The 14712-nt window shown below is 31.3% G+C and overlaps 1 pseudogene; it reads right to left on the reverse strand.

Moving 5' to 3' along the window:
- Positions 1-1701: 1701 nt before the first annotated feature.
- LOC150032923 (putative beta-glucosidase 5) lies at positions 1702-14373 on the reverse strand (annotated as a pseudogene).
- Positions 14374-14712: the final 339 nt, after the last annotated feature.

The raw sequence follows: 14712 nt of genomic DNA on the forward strand, positions 1-14712 counted from the left end.
GACATTAAAGGGCTTTAATAACACTATCTTTAATGTCGGTTGTCAACCGACATTAAAATCCGAATTTCTTCTAGTGACGGTAAAGTGTTGAGATGACGAGGACAATTTTGGAAGAAAAAAATCAACCATTTTTCAAAATTTAAGATTTTGTTACGTTTGCAAAATCTCAAATATGGAAGTTATGCTTGCAAACATCCATTTTGAAATTGCCACCCATCACAAATTCTTTCCGTAGAATGTATGACAACAACATTTTTAAGCATGAAGTCTATTCAAATAAATACTTAAATAATAAAAATTAAAGATTAGGTAGGGATAATAATGAAAATATTTGTAGTAGTTCAAAAATTAGTATTCCACTTTTTAAGACAACTTTTGGGTTATTTTACATTAATAGTTCTATTTTATAGTGTATATATATGTCAGAATTAAAGTTATTAAATCATTATCTTTTATTGGATATATATCATATCATTTAAAAGTAGGTTTTAAATTCACTTTGAAATCTATGTAATAAATATTAATATTTTTTCTATAAATTTATAGGATAAACAAAGAAAATATCACACTCTTATAATACTAGAATTTTTTTTTTTTTTAAATGCTTGTACTATTGGCAAAAGATATTGTTGACAAATATGTGGATAAACTTATTTTTTCATCAGCAATAGTTTTTCTTTCTTATGATGATTGTTTATGTGTAAGGAGAAACAACATCAAAATAAATAAATAAATAAAAGTTAATTCTGACCTCATTTTGTAACTGTTTAATTTTTTATTTTTAGTATTTAAAAATTAAACCGGTAAACACTCAATTTATCTCTAAAGGTATTGTTTTGTTTTTTATTTTTACTAATATTTTAAAAAATAAGTCAAAATTTGAAAACTAAGATCCCGTTTGATAACCTTTTTTTTTTTTTTTTGCTTTTTTAAAATTAAGCCTATGGGCACTACTTCCACCTCCAAATTTCTCCATTTGTTATCTACTTCTCATTAGTGATTTAAAAAACTAAGCCAAATTTTAAGAACTAAAAAAGTAGCTTTCAAAAAATTATTATTATTATTATTTTAAAAAAAATTGGCTAAGAATTTAACCATTGTACTTAAGAAAGATGCACATCATTATAAGAAATGTGGATGAAATAGACTTGATTTTCAAAAACAAAAACAAAAAATAAAATGGTTACCAAACCAAACCTGAAAAATTAGTTTTCAAAAGCTTGTCTTTGTTTTTAGAATTTAACTGAGAATTCAATTCTTGCACTTAAAAAAGATGCAAATCATTGTAAAAAAAATGAAAGAAAATAGGATTAATTTTCAAAAAACTAAAAATAAAAAATGAAATTGTTATCCTATAAGGCGTAACTAATTCAATAAAAAATTTCCCACTAATTTAATCGAGTATACAATATATATATATATATTGTTTAAATCAAGATAAATATTAATATTATTGGATCTTGTGCTTTATTCTTCAAGGTTATACTCTTTTTTTTTTACTTATAATAGGTAGATGTCAATCGAACATCTAATCTTGAGATCGAAAGTATATATACTTGATACGTTAGGTGAATTATGCTTATTTGATATGTTTTAAAGCTATAATAGTTTCCTTTTCTAAACGCTAATTTGCATATAAAGACCATTATGATTCCTTTTTTCATTCAATCTTGAGATAAGGAAAGATAGAGACTAATTCTTTTAAAGCTCCATAACTCCATCAAAATCTAAAGTGGGTAGTTTTCCCTTTAAAAAATTGGAAAACCATTTTGCCGAGAGCTTGGGATATTTTTTTGGAGCTGGGTCATCCAAATGTATGTAGAATAATCCATAACTTGTTTTATAGTCAATCAATAACTCGAATCCATCAAGAAATGACCATGTAAAATACGCATTTATATTTGATCCACTCCGACAAAAAGATTCAATGTGAAGTCAAAATGTATATATAAAGCAACTTTATTTAGACAAGATGTATATTAGAGATGCAATCAAAAATCAAAATCAAAGTTTATGTTAGGTAGATGTAAGAGATTAAAAGAGTTTATTATCCATGACCATATTCACTAGTATGATGCATTCTGGTTAGAGTTCAAATTAAAATTATAATTCAAAACATTATTAATGTTATGTTATTATGAAGATGTCAGAGAAGACTATATTAGCCTAAATCCCAATAACATCAAGTTGAGATTATATATATATATATATATATATATCAATGAATATAATAGTATATAGCAAATGATTCAAAGTGAGTTTTACTTAGTTGGAGTTGATATCTTAAATTTCGTAGTCTTGTAGCTTGTAAATTGTATTTATACAAACATATTATTTATTTAATAAAATGTTATTGTATTTGATATTTAGTTGCATTAACCAAAAACAAATAAACTAAGATATAAGGTTATTCAATGTAGCTTAAACCTGTATGATTTCTGTACAAGAATTTGTTAAGTAAGTTAATGATTTTTTGACCGAATATTGGAGACTAATCGTTATAGGGATAAGAGTTATTCTGGTGTAATGGTTGGTTGAGATTCTCTCAATTTAGTGAAGGGGTAATTGACCACCCTATGGTGGCTTTTATCTTAACTCACTGAAACATCATTGCAAATTAGATGTCACATAGGATACATTAGATTTTTGCCAAATAGATTGATTTTTCTTGGGCAGTGCCTTAATAACTAATATAAATGATTTGTATGTTTTCAGCAATCTTCGTAATGATTAGCGATAAACTAAACTTGTTAGGTGCTGATAAACTGAATGGTACAATTACACAAGTTGGAAAAACACTATAAACATTGTGTTTATAATCGATGACCTGAAGTTTGTCCTTTTTGAGGAATGTCCTCAAGTGTCCACTGCTGAAGCATCTCAAAATATTCGGGATGCATATGATTGATGGGTCAAGGCAAACGAAAAGGTGAGCGTACATTTTGACCAGCTTATCTAAAGTCTTGGCCAAAAAGCACTAAACTATGGTTATTGCACGAGAGATCATGGATTCGTTGAGAGAGATGTTTGGACAACCGTCTACCTAACTTCTACATGACGCTTTTAAATACATCTTTAATGCCCTATGAAAGAAGGGGCCTCTGTTTGATAACATGTTCTGAACATGATGATCCACTTTAACGTGCTTGAGATGAATGAGCTAGTCATCGACGAAACCAGTCAGGTTAGCTTCATTCTGGAGACACTACTTGAGAGTTTTCTCCGGTACTGTAGTAACTCTGTTATGAACAAGCTAGACTACAACTTGACCACCCCTCTTAATGAATTATAGACTTACCAGTCCTTGATGAAAGTCAAAGAGCAAAAGGGGGAGACAAATGTTGCCATTTCCTCAAAGAAGTTCTACAAAGGTTCGATCTCTAAAATGAGTCTATACTTTCTTCTTTTAGCATTAGAAAGTGGAAGAAAAAGAAAGGGAGGTCAAGGGAAAACTAACTTTGTTGTGGCTAGAGGGGCAGGAAGCTCAGGGTTGCCAAAGAAATCTGCTTCCATTGCAACCAAAAGGGACACTGGAAAAGGAATTGTCCCGAGTATGTGGCAGAAAAGAGGAAAGGCAAACAAGATAAATGTGATTTACTAGTTCTAGAAACTTATTTAGTGGAAAATGATGATTCAACCTAGATAATTGATTCAGGTGCCACTAATCATGTTTGTTCTTCTTTTCAGGGAATTAATTCCTACCAACAACTCGGGACTGGTGAGATGATTATGCTTGTTAGAACTAGGCAAGTCATCTCAGCTATTATAGTGGAGGCCTTCGATTACTTTTACAAAATCATATTTATTATTAGATAATGTGTATGTAGTTCCTGGTTTGAAGAAGAACTTGATTTTTGTAAAATGTTTGCTTGAACAATCTTATAATTTGAATTTTAATGTAGACAAAGTTTTTATTTACAAGCATGACGTTCAAATTTGTTCTGAAAATCTCAAAAGTAATCTTTATGTGCTAGGGCGTTAACATCTAAGACCCTTTTTAATACTGAAATGTTCAGAACTGCAGTTTCTTCTAAAGAAAATGCCCAATTTTGACACCTAAGAATAGGTCAAATAAATCTCAATAGAATGAGAGATTGGTTAAGAATGAACTTTTAAACAAGTTAGAAGAGATTTTCTACCAGTATGTGAATCATGCCTTAAAGGTAAAATGACTAAAGTACCTTTTACGGAAAAGGTCATAAAGTCAAAGAACCCTTGGAATTATACATTTGAACCTCTGTGGTCCTATGAATGTTAAGGCAAGAGAAGGGCATGAATATTTCATCTCTTTTATAGTTTATTATTCTAGGTATGGGTATGTTTACCTAATGCAATATAAGTCTGAACCTCTTGAAAAGTTCAAGGAGTACAAAGCTGAAGTTGAGAATTCATTGGGTAAAATTATTAAGACATTTTGAATTGATCGAGGTGGAGAATATATGGATTTGAGATTCTAAGACTATTTGGTAGAACATGAAATCGTATCCTAACTCTTGGCACCTGGTACACCTCAACAGAATGGTGTATCAGAAAGGAGAAATATAACTCTGTTGGACATGGTTCGGTCTATGATGAGTTATATTGATTTACCTGATTTGTTTTGGGGTTATGTAGTGCAAACTATAGCTTATATTGTGAACTTTGTTCCGTATAAGAGTGTTTCTGAAACAATTTTGGAATTATGGAATGACCGTAAAGATAGTTTATGTTATCTCAGGATTTGGGGTTGCCCCGCACCTGTGCTTGAGGCTAATCCTAAGAAATTGGAATCTCGTTCGAAACTATGCCTATTTGTAGGCTACCCCAAGGGAATGAGAGGTGATTATTTCTATGATCCTAAAGATAATAAAGTGTTTGTGTTGACAAACACTACATTTTTAGAAGAGGGCTACATTAGAGAGCATAAGCCACGCAGTAACATAATGTTAAACGAGCTTTCCAACAAAACTACTGAAACTTTAACAAGAGTCAACAAGAGTTGTTAATGTCAGTTCACCTAGTCGGTCTCATCCACCTCAATCGTTGAGGAAGCCTCGACGTAGTGGGAGGTTACGAATCTACCTGTTTCTTATATAGTTTAACAGAAATCTTAACCGTCATATATGATGGTGACATTGAGGATCCATTCTCCTATAAATAGACAATGGAGGAAGTGGACAAAGATAAATGTTTCAAATATATGGATCTCAAAATGAAGTCTATATACTTCAATTCAATATGGAATCTTGTAGATCAACCTGAAAGGGTCAAACCTATAGGTTGCAAGTGGATCTTTTAGAGAAAAAGAGGTGTTAATGATAAAGTGCAAACCTTTAAGGCTAGACTGTGGCAAAGTTTATACCTAGGTTGAAGGAGTCGACTATGAGGAAACTTTCTCACCTGTTGCCATGTTAAAGTTTGTCAGGATACTCATGTCTAGTGTCATATATTATAACTATGAGATTTGGCAAATTGACGTCAAGACTGCCTTTCTGAATGGTAATCTTGAGGAGACCATCTTCATGCAACAACCAGGGGGATTCATTTCTTAAGGTCAAGAGCAAATGTTTTACAAGCTTAATCGATCCATTTATTTATTTAAGCAAGCATCATGATCTTGGAATATAAGGCAATATTTTGATCAAATCTTATGGTTTTGACCATAATGTTGATGTGTCTCGTGTCTACAAGAAAATCATCAATAGTTCAGTAGTTTTCTTAGTGTTGTACATGCACGATATCCTACTCATTGGGAATGATGTAGGTCTACTAACTGATGTTAAATAGTGGTTAGTGACCCAATTCCAAATGAAAGCGCAATTTGTTTTATGGACCTAGATCTTTAGAGATCGCAAGAACAAAATGCTAGCTTTGTCTCAGGTATCATATATCGACAAGATGCTTGTTAAATACTCGATGCAGAATTCCAAGAGAGGTTTATTACCTTTCAGGCATGAAGTTATTTTATCTAAGGAACAGTGTTCTAAGACATCTCAAAAGGTTGAGAAAATGAGACGGATTCCCTATGCATCAAATTTTGGAAACCAAACCTATGCAATGTTATGTGCTAGACCTGACATTTGCTATATAGTAGGGATAGTCAGTAGAAATCAGTCTAATCCAGAATTAGATCACTGGACAATAGTTAAAAATATCCTCAAGTATCTCCAGAGAACAAGAGACTACATGTTTGTGTATGGGTCTAAGAAATTGATCCTTACATAATACACTAACTCAGACTTTCAAACTGACAGGGATTCTAAGAAATCCACTTCAGGATCAATGTTCACTCTTAACGGATGAGCTGTAATTTGGAGAAGCACAAAGTAAGATTGCATAGCTGATTTTACCATGGAGGCAGAATATATAGTAGTTTGTGAAGCGGCCACAGAAGCTGTATGGCTTAGAAAATTTCTAATTGATCCGGAAGTTATTTTAGACATGTTGGTTAACATTCCTCCTAGAGTAGTTGTTAATACGAACAAAAGAAACTCTATTATAGCCATTTCTATACCTTCAATGTACTATATGGATAGAGGAATACATAGAGTTGAACATAGTAAAATAAGAAATTGATCGTTTGGAAATTTCTTGAAAAGCTAATCATATGTTCTTCTCTCCATCAGAACAATAGGGTCGTTATGCTCATTACTAAACTTGTTGAAGAGATGAAATATAACCAAATCGATCATCAGAAAAAGAATTAGGCCAAAGTTTTTGATACATTCTGGGAAAATAAAACTTCCATCGAAGGAAAGTAAATGAAAGGCTTTCATAAAAATTCTCGTAGAATCAAGAATGAAGTTTTCATTCTGTACATGCCAAATCATGAATTAGTAGCTGCATCTGGTGGGGGAAAGGAAACTTTTAATTTTTTGTGTTAAAGGAGATGCGTTGAGTCATGCAATGATCATGCGTTAATCTGATGAATATGCATTAATGGTGTATGCGATGATCATACAATAATTTGAAGAATATACAGTATGCGTTAATTGTGTATGCTATAACCATGGGTTCCTGTCATAAGTTTTCATGCTCTCTCGCCAAGTATAACGAGAATGAAAGTTTCTCGAGATGATTTGAGGTCAAACATGGGGACTTACAACTAAGAGATGAATGTAAAGTAGTGCATTTGAGGCAGCAAATGAAAATAACAAGAAAGAAATTGATTGCTATGTGCTACTTCTATTCCTAGCTAAATAGATTGAGCAATTGAAGTTTGACTATGAGAATTGGTAGAGATGCGGCAACTGTTAATGCATAATGAGATGCATGGAGAAGTAGAGTTGAGGGAAAATTTCACGAAGTCATTAAGTTTGATCGCAAGGGTAGTCCTAGCTCGGCACACTAACGCATCGCACACCTCTTGGTGGTCAGTCACATGCTTATATCTCTATAATACATGGTTTCGTTGAGCATAAGATTATTCCTATCTTTAGGAACGCTGCTTACTTTTCTTAGTGAGTTCCACTACGTACCCTCTCGGGCAGTTGGTTATAGCTACTCTACTTATAGACAAGCATTGTGATAGCCATGCACTAAGTAAAAAGGATTGACTCACTATACTCGCGCAATGCACACCTCTCGGTGGTTTGCTACATGCGTCATATCTCTATGCCGCATGATTGAGTATGCGATAACTCTTGCAATTTGCACTTAACTCATTGCGATGAAAGTAAAAGATGGCAAAGCAGAAGAAGATGATGAAAATGATGTTGAAAGAATTGAAGAAAGAAATTGATTACAAAATGTATTAATGTCTTAAGCCAAAATGTAATACAATACAGAGGTAAGAAGAGAGGTGGAGGACTAGATGTAGGCAATCTCTTGCTTCCATCAGATGTGTGTCAAGGCGGCCAGTGGTGCAATGGATGGGCGGTGGAGTAATCTCTCTTGAGCTCTATCTTCGGCGAAGTTTCGGTCGTCATCGGAGGGAGTTGTAGAAGTGAAGAACTCTCAAATAATTTCTTGCTCATGCTCTCGTCTGTGATCACAGGAATCTGCCCAAGGCAGAATCTTCTGATGCTTTGAATGTGGGTTTTAAGGCTCTATTTATAGAGTTCAAATGCCGACAACTTTGGCAATCCCACTCTGAATCACTGCCATTCTTGTCGCGGTAGGTGAAATGTCATCATCTTATCTTTTTTATACTTCCAAGGTAAGCGTTCATGATTGTTTCTTCTGAAGTATCAACGTATTCCACCCACTTTGAGATCATCCTCCTATCATGGCTATCACTCTATATTTACGGTATTTCATGCGATCAACTTGTCTTCATTAAGATTAACGCATGCGATCAACTTTGTGATGGTTTGGGATCAACACATGCGATCAATTCCTGCAATAACTACAAAAATAAACATTTTGACGCAAGATAACGCATGATATAGGGTTAGCGGGAATTTTCAGCACTGGTCGACGCAAGCTTATTTTTCCACATGAATCCTTAGTCATTTTAACGCATATTTTGCTCATCAACCCTCATAATTCTAAGTAAAAGGCTGCAATAGCTTGTCTTTCTACAAGCTATTAGCATCAAGTCTCCTAAAAAATCCTACTTTGTGATAATAATGGTGTTGTGGCAAATTCTAGGGAGCCTAGAAGCCAAGCATGGAATGCACATAAAGTGCAAGTATCATCTCATTCGAAAGATTCTGCATCGAGAGGATCTGATCGTAAAAAAGATAGCTTTGGAACACAATGTTGCTGATCCATTTACAAGGCTTTAATGACTAAAGTGTTTGAGGGTCACGTGGAGAGTCTAGGTCTATAGGACATGCCTCATCTAGTAGGGCAAGTGGGAGATTGTACTAGGCACATAGTGTATGCCCTAATTTATTGTTTTGTGTATTGTATTGGTTTGTACTTTATATTTGTAACCCTGCTAGCTGACAAGTGGGAGATTGTTGGCGTTGATGTCCTAAATCCTATGGTCTTGTAGTTTGTAAATTATATTTGTACAAATGTATTATTTATTTAATAAAATGTTGTTTTATTTGACTAAGAACCAAGGTTACTCGATATAGCTGAAACACTTATGTGGAGACATACATGTAGATCATGTTTAAGTAATAACCTAACGGTCTATAGTAGATGGATAAGGCTGGGTACCTTATCCTAGTGACACTACGGATGCAATCTGCTTTGTAGTTGTGACAATTATTGTAAAGTGCTACAAATGATTTGATCTTGATCATTCATGTGGAGACATGTGAGCAGGGGTATAAGAGAAAGAAAATTCTTGTTTTCGGGCTCAACTATGGGAATAAGGGGAATAAGAGCTGGTAGTAAGTGAAGAAATTCCTTCCGATAGTGGATGTTGGTGAATCGGAGTAAAAAATCTTTCTTTTCGGAAGCGAATTCATAACTTATACCATTCGAAAGGTGCTCTTGGATAAGACTGGACCATGAAATGAATAGTCTCTTTTTATAACACCGTTATTAGAAGAGACTTATATTTAACCAGGATGACCATAGGTGACTTGACCTTAATACTGAGTGAGTTGTGAACTCATGCCTGTGAGGGTAATCCTTTAGTCTGCAATGGTGAGAGTGGTCAGATTCGCCGACTCAATATACATACCATTTTGGGGATTCGTCTAATTAGATAGTTGGAAACACAACTACACAGGAAGGAATTCACTTCTTCCTGTTTGTTAGGGTAAGTAGATAAATTGCTCCCTTAAGGGCTGATTCTGATTCTTGAACAATGTGACGTCATACCTTCCCCTAGCCTGAGAGGGGTTAAGTTATAGTTGGACTATGATTAATTGTTCATTAGAGAGATCAGTGGTACTTAAGAAGTTAGATGTAACGACAAGGGTAAAACGATAATTTTGACTCAATTATACTTACAAGCAATTTGTAAAGGGTCAACATACTGTTGATTAGTTATATTCAATAGACACAACAATATACTATAGTGCGAAAAGTGCAGTTGTCGGTCTTTAATGGAGTGATCGACAGTTAATGAATGTCGATTAATTTAATTAAAGAGTTTAAGTAATTAATCAAGTATTATTGGAGCTTCAATTTATAGGTTCATAAGGTACCTTTATTAACTCAATAAGGATTAATGAGAATCAAACTAATTTTAGATTAATTTGAATTGTTTAAATTAATTATATATGATACAATTAATATAATGTATATGATGGATTATAATATAAAGTTTTAGTAAGAGAAATAAATATTTGAATATTATTCAAATATTAATTATATGAATATGATTCATATAAAAACTATATTGTAAAACTAATATGAATATGACTCATATTAATACTATAGGTTATATGAGAGAATAATAAACTACAAGTTATATTATATGTGATATAATATCTATTGGTTATATGTGATATATATAACATATGGTTTAATATGGTATATATTAAAATAGTTAACATATATTATTATTAAAAATTCAATTTTGATTTTTGAAAATTGAAAAGGTGTGGGGTTTCAATTTTATGATTATCTTCTTCATCCTATTTTCTCTCTCGGGGTAGTTCTCAAAACAAGAAATTCCTTCCTTCACTAAAATTAACACTCAGAAGCCCACACCTCTATGTTGATTCTCTCTTTGAGAATAATTCAAGTTCACTTGTGATGGTGTCTCCTTGTTGCTGTTCGTTGGGTTCGTGTTGTTGTGTGAGGGAGAAGAAGAAGGTCAGACCTATTCATGATCTTGGTTGTGAAGAGGATACATGAAGAGTTAAGTACTTCAAAGGTGAGTTTAAGTTTGCCCTTTCCTCTCTGTATTATTTCAGTAGAAGCATGTTTAAGATTAAATTGGTTTGTCCTGTTAGCTTTCGTCCTCTGTACTGTAATATTATGTAAAATGAAATTAGAGACATAATGCACTCAATTGCTTTTGATTCGGGGAATTCAAATCCCTTCAAGTTTAAGTGTCACAAAATATGTATTAATGACCAACAAGTCCGTAGATCGAATTGCCCACTCTATAACATGCACACACGTTTGCAAGCTAAAAAAAACTTATCTCTCAAATCATAACTGACAATGGTTTCTTATCAAATGATTTATGATAGAATAGGTTGGTAATAAGAATTGGATGTTTTTTTATGTAAAATTTTAGAAATTGGTATAAAGCACAACATTTAAAAGTGACGAAAACTCAAGACACTTGAAAACTTAAAGGTTTTCCTTCATAACTATTTGTTTTTTTAATTGTGTTTATTTTCTTAAGATCTCTTTACAAGGATTTTTGTAAAAAGAAATTATTAGCTTTATAATAATAATAATAAAAAAGAAATACTCTATTTAATAATCATTTATTTTTTTTTAAAATTATGTTATTTTTCTCACCATTTCTTTACAATGGTACGTTTTCTTCTTTCTTTAGGAAACATTTAAATTTATAGCCAAATTCTAAAAGTAACAAATTTTTTAAACTATTATTATTATTATTATTATTATTATTATTATTTGTTTTCAAGATTTAACTTGGATTTTGGAAATATCCTCGAAAAGTAGATAGTACAAAACAAAGAAATTCATAGATAGAAATAACATGTTTAAGTCTAATTTTCAAAAACAAAAAACTAAAAAAAAGGTTAGGATTCCTGACAATATTTTTTTCATTTTCAAAACTTCACTTTGATTTTGAAATTATTTCTAACAAGTAGATAACATAAATTGATAAACTTAACGTTCATAAACTTAAAAAAAATTCAAATAGTTATCCAATTAAGTAAATAATGTTTAAGAGAGTTACCTCAATGTTTCCAAAACTACTCGAATGTGTTCAATCATGTATTCCACTCTTGCCACATCTTGCAACCATGAATTCCTCACAGATTGAAAGCCTAACAGTGAAGTCATTCCAAGCGCAAAACAACTGCGGTTTATCTTTTTTTAAAAAATTATATATATATACATATATATAAATTATTTCAAATGGTAAAACTACTGAAAATATTTATAAAATATAGTAAAATTTCAGAACTATGAATGATAGACGCCGATAGACACTGATAGACATCAGTGTCTAACAACACTGATAGAAGTCTATTAATGTCTATCGGCGTCTATCATTGATTGTTCTAAAATTTTACTATATTTTGTAAATATTTTGATTCATTTTTCTATATTTAAAAATAACTCATATATATATTTAAAATTGTTTTCAAATATAGAAAAATTAGTTGTTGACAAATATAACAAAATGTCACTTTCTATCAGTGATAGATACTGATAGACATAGACACCTATCAATGTCTCTTACTGACACTTATAGATGTCTATCTAATATTTTATTATATTTAAAAATATTTTTAGCAGTTTTGTCATTTAAAATAATTATCCATACATATATATATATATAAAATAAAAAATAGGATTCTTGAATTAGATAGAGATACCATTTTCATAGATAATAGTAGGAGGATTGCCAAAATCTTGCTTCAAATACTCTAGCCCTCCTCTTAGGCTCTACAATATTATATAAACAAGATATAATAAACTAACTTAGTTACGTGTGTGTATATATTTATTTATTAAAAAAGAAGAATCGGAAAACAAAAAAATAAAAAACAAAAATGTTATTAATGTAGCTAAGCAAGTTTGGTTCAACGATAATTGACATGCACTTCATCTCTTTAAATCAGAGATTTGATTCTTCATCTTTACGATAGTCGTTGTAATAAAAACTTAAAAGTTACTATTAATGGACCACAAATTTCCAACTCTCACCTTAGCTTAGGTTGAATATTTTTCCTCTTGCTCTCTTGTGTCAAAATGTCGCACAAGTTATTTAGTAAGGAATACTTATCAATTCAACTAATAATTTAAATACTAAACACAACTCCTTGTCCCTTGAAGTGAATTCAAAATATTTCTTTTTAAGTTTAACCTCCAAATTATTTAAAATTAATAAATTACATATTTTGAGAAAAAAAAAAGTGAAGAAAGTGACAAAAAAAATTATACAACGATGGTAAAAAGTAAAAAAAGAAAATTCTTATAAATGGAAAAATCTTTAAAATATTTAAAGTTTATAGAAAAAATTCTAAAAATGCTTCGTAGTTTTTGAACTTTGCTATAAAGTATTAATTAAAAAAAAAAAAAAGTTTAAAGTGATAAAAAAAAAGTTAGAGAGAGGTAGAAAAAGGAAAAATAAAGTGAAATAAGAAGAAATTTATGGATTTTAAAAATAATAGAGATTTCAAAATTTAATACCCTTCCCCATCATCCCTTCATAATTGACCAAATTAAAATTCATTTTTCAATATCACTTTTTCATTAAATGCAAATTAAACATCACACCCATTTTAAATGAGAGTGATTTTATCCATAACAAAGGTAATCAAGATTCCAAGTCTTAGATCTTGAACGTTATACTATTAGATACAAGCTTAAAAGTTCATGGACTAAACTTATAATTTAATTAAATTTTGATATGATAACATACCAATTTGTGCTTGTATATCGGCGAAGATATCTCTATTTTCTATGCTCCAATTACTAGGGTTGTATTTGATAAACATGTGACCCCTATAAAATCACAAGAGCCTTTCACTAAGTTGATTTCATCTTTTCTAAAAGTTGGCAATCTTAAGCCTACTCTTTCTTTCATCATTCATACTAGAATAGTCTCCAACCAATAACAGATGGAGGATCCTGCATTAAGCCAACAATAATATTTATGAAGATTAGTTTGGATTGTTTATAAAATTCTCGATAAGAATATAATTTAACTGGTTTTGACACCTATTTTATATAAAGATGTTAGAAGTTCGAATTTTTCAATTGATGAATGTTGTTGGACTCGAGAAAGAGAAGAAAAAAACTCAAAGAACTTACCATTCTTACAAAAATTGTTTGGCTATAAAAAAATTATTAGGCATGAGATTTTGAATTTTGTGTTTAATGGATTTGTAAATTAAAAAATAAATGTTAAATAGGTAGGCATATAAAATTAAAAGTTGAAAAGGACTTATTATAGAGATACTTCCCACACTCTAGAAACCTATTTAGAAAAAATCAAAAGTATTCAGTAACCTATTAAATTTTTTTTAAAAGTTCACAAGCCTATTTGACACTCAACATAAACTTACGTTGGGAGCTAAACTTGTAATTAAGGTCACGTTTACCAAACTGTAATAAAATTTGGTGTAATCGAAATGAGATCTCATTGATGGATGAATCGTAATAGGCCTGGATTGCAAACACAATTGGATTGTTTTTTATCGTGTTTATATAGAATTATGAATCTGTCACATTTTACTATTATCGTTACTGTTTGGCCAATTTTCCACATTCATGGCTACCTTCACCATTACCGTTACTGTTACTATTACCATTACCGTTACTGTTAAGGTCAACAGTAACGGTAATGGTAATAGTAACAGTAACGGTAATGGTGAAGGTAACCATGAATGTGGAAAATTGCTAATTTTCATACTATTACAATAACAATATCTATAACGGTAATGATAAAAGTAGTGAGTCCCAAGTAATTTTCAACTGCAATCAGATTGAACACCTTTTACTTCTTAATCAGATTACACGATTTGATTACAATTTCAAGACGAACCCCACATCTCATTACAATTATGGAAAGTAAGTAAACAATACAAAAGTAACCAAGTGGGGGTCACTTTTTATATACTTATTGATGGATTACTTTTCAACTGCCGTAAACATGGACTAAGTATAAAAAAAGTATGAAACTAAAACTCTATAACAGAGGAAAACAAAGTGTATATATGTATA

The sequence above is a fragment of the Benincasa hispida genome, chromosome 11, assembly GCF_027475165.1.
Source record: "Benincasa hispida cultivar pf3 chromosome 11, pf3_genome.v1.1, whole genome shotgun sequence".
In the NCBI taxonomy this organism is placed as follows: domain Eukaryota; kingdom Viridiplantae; phylum Streptophyta; class Magnoliopsida; order Cucurbitales; family Cucurbitaceae; genus Benincasa; species Benincasa hispida.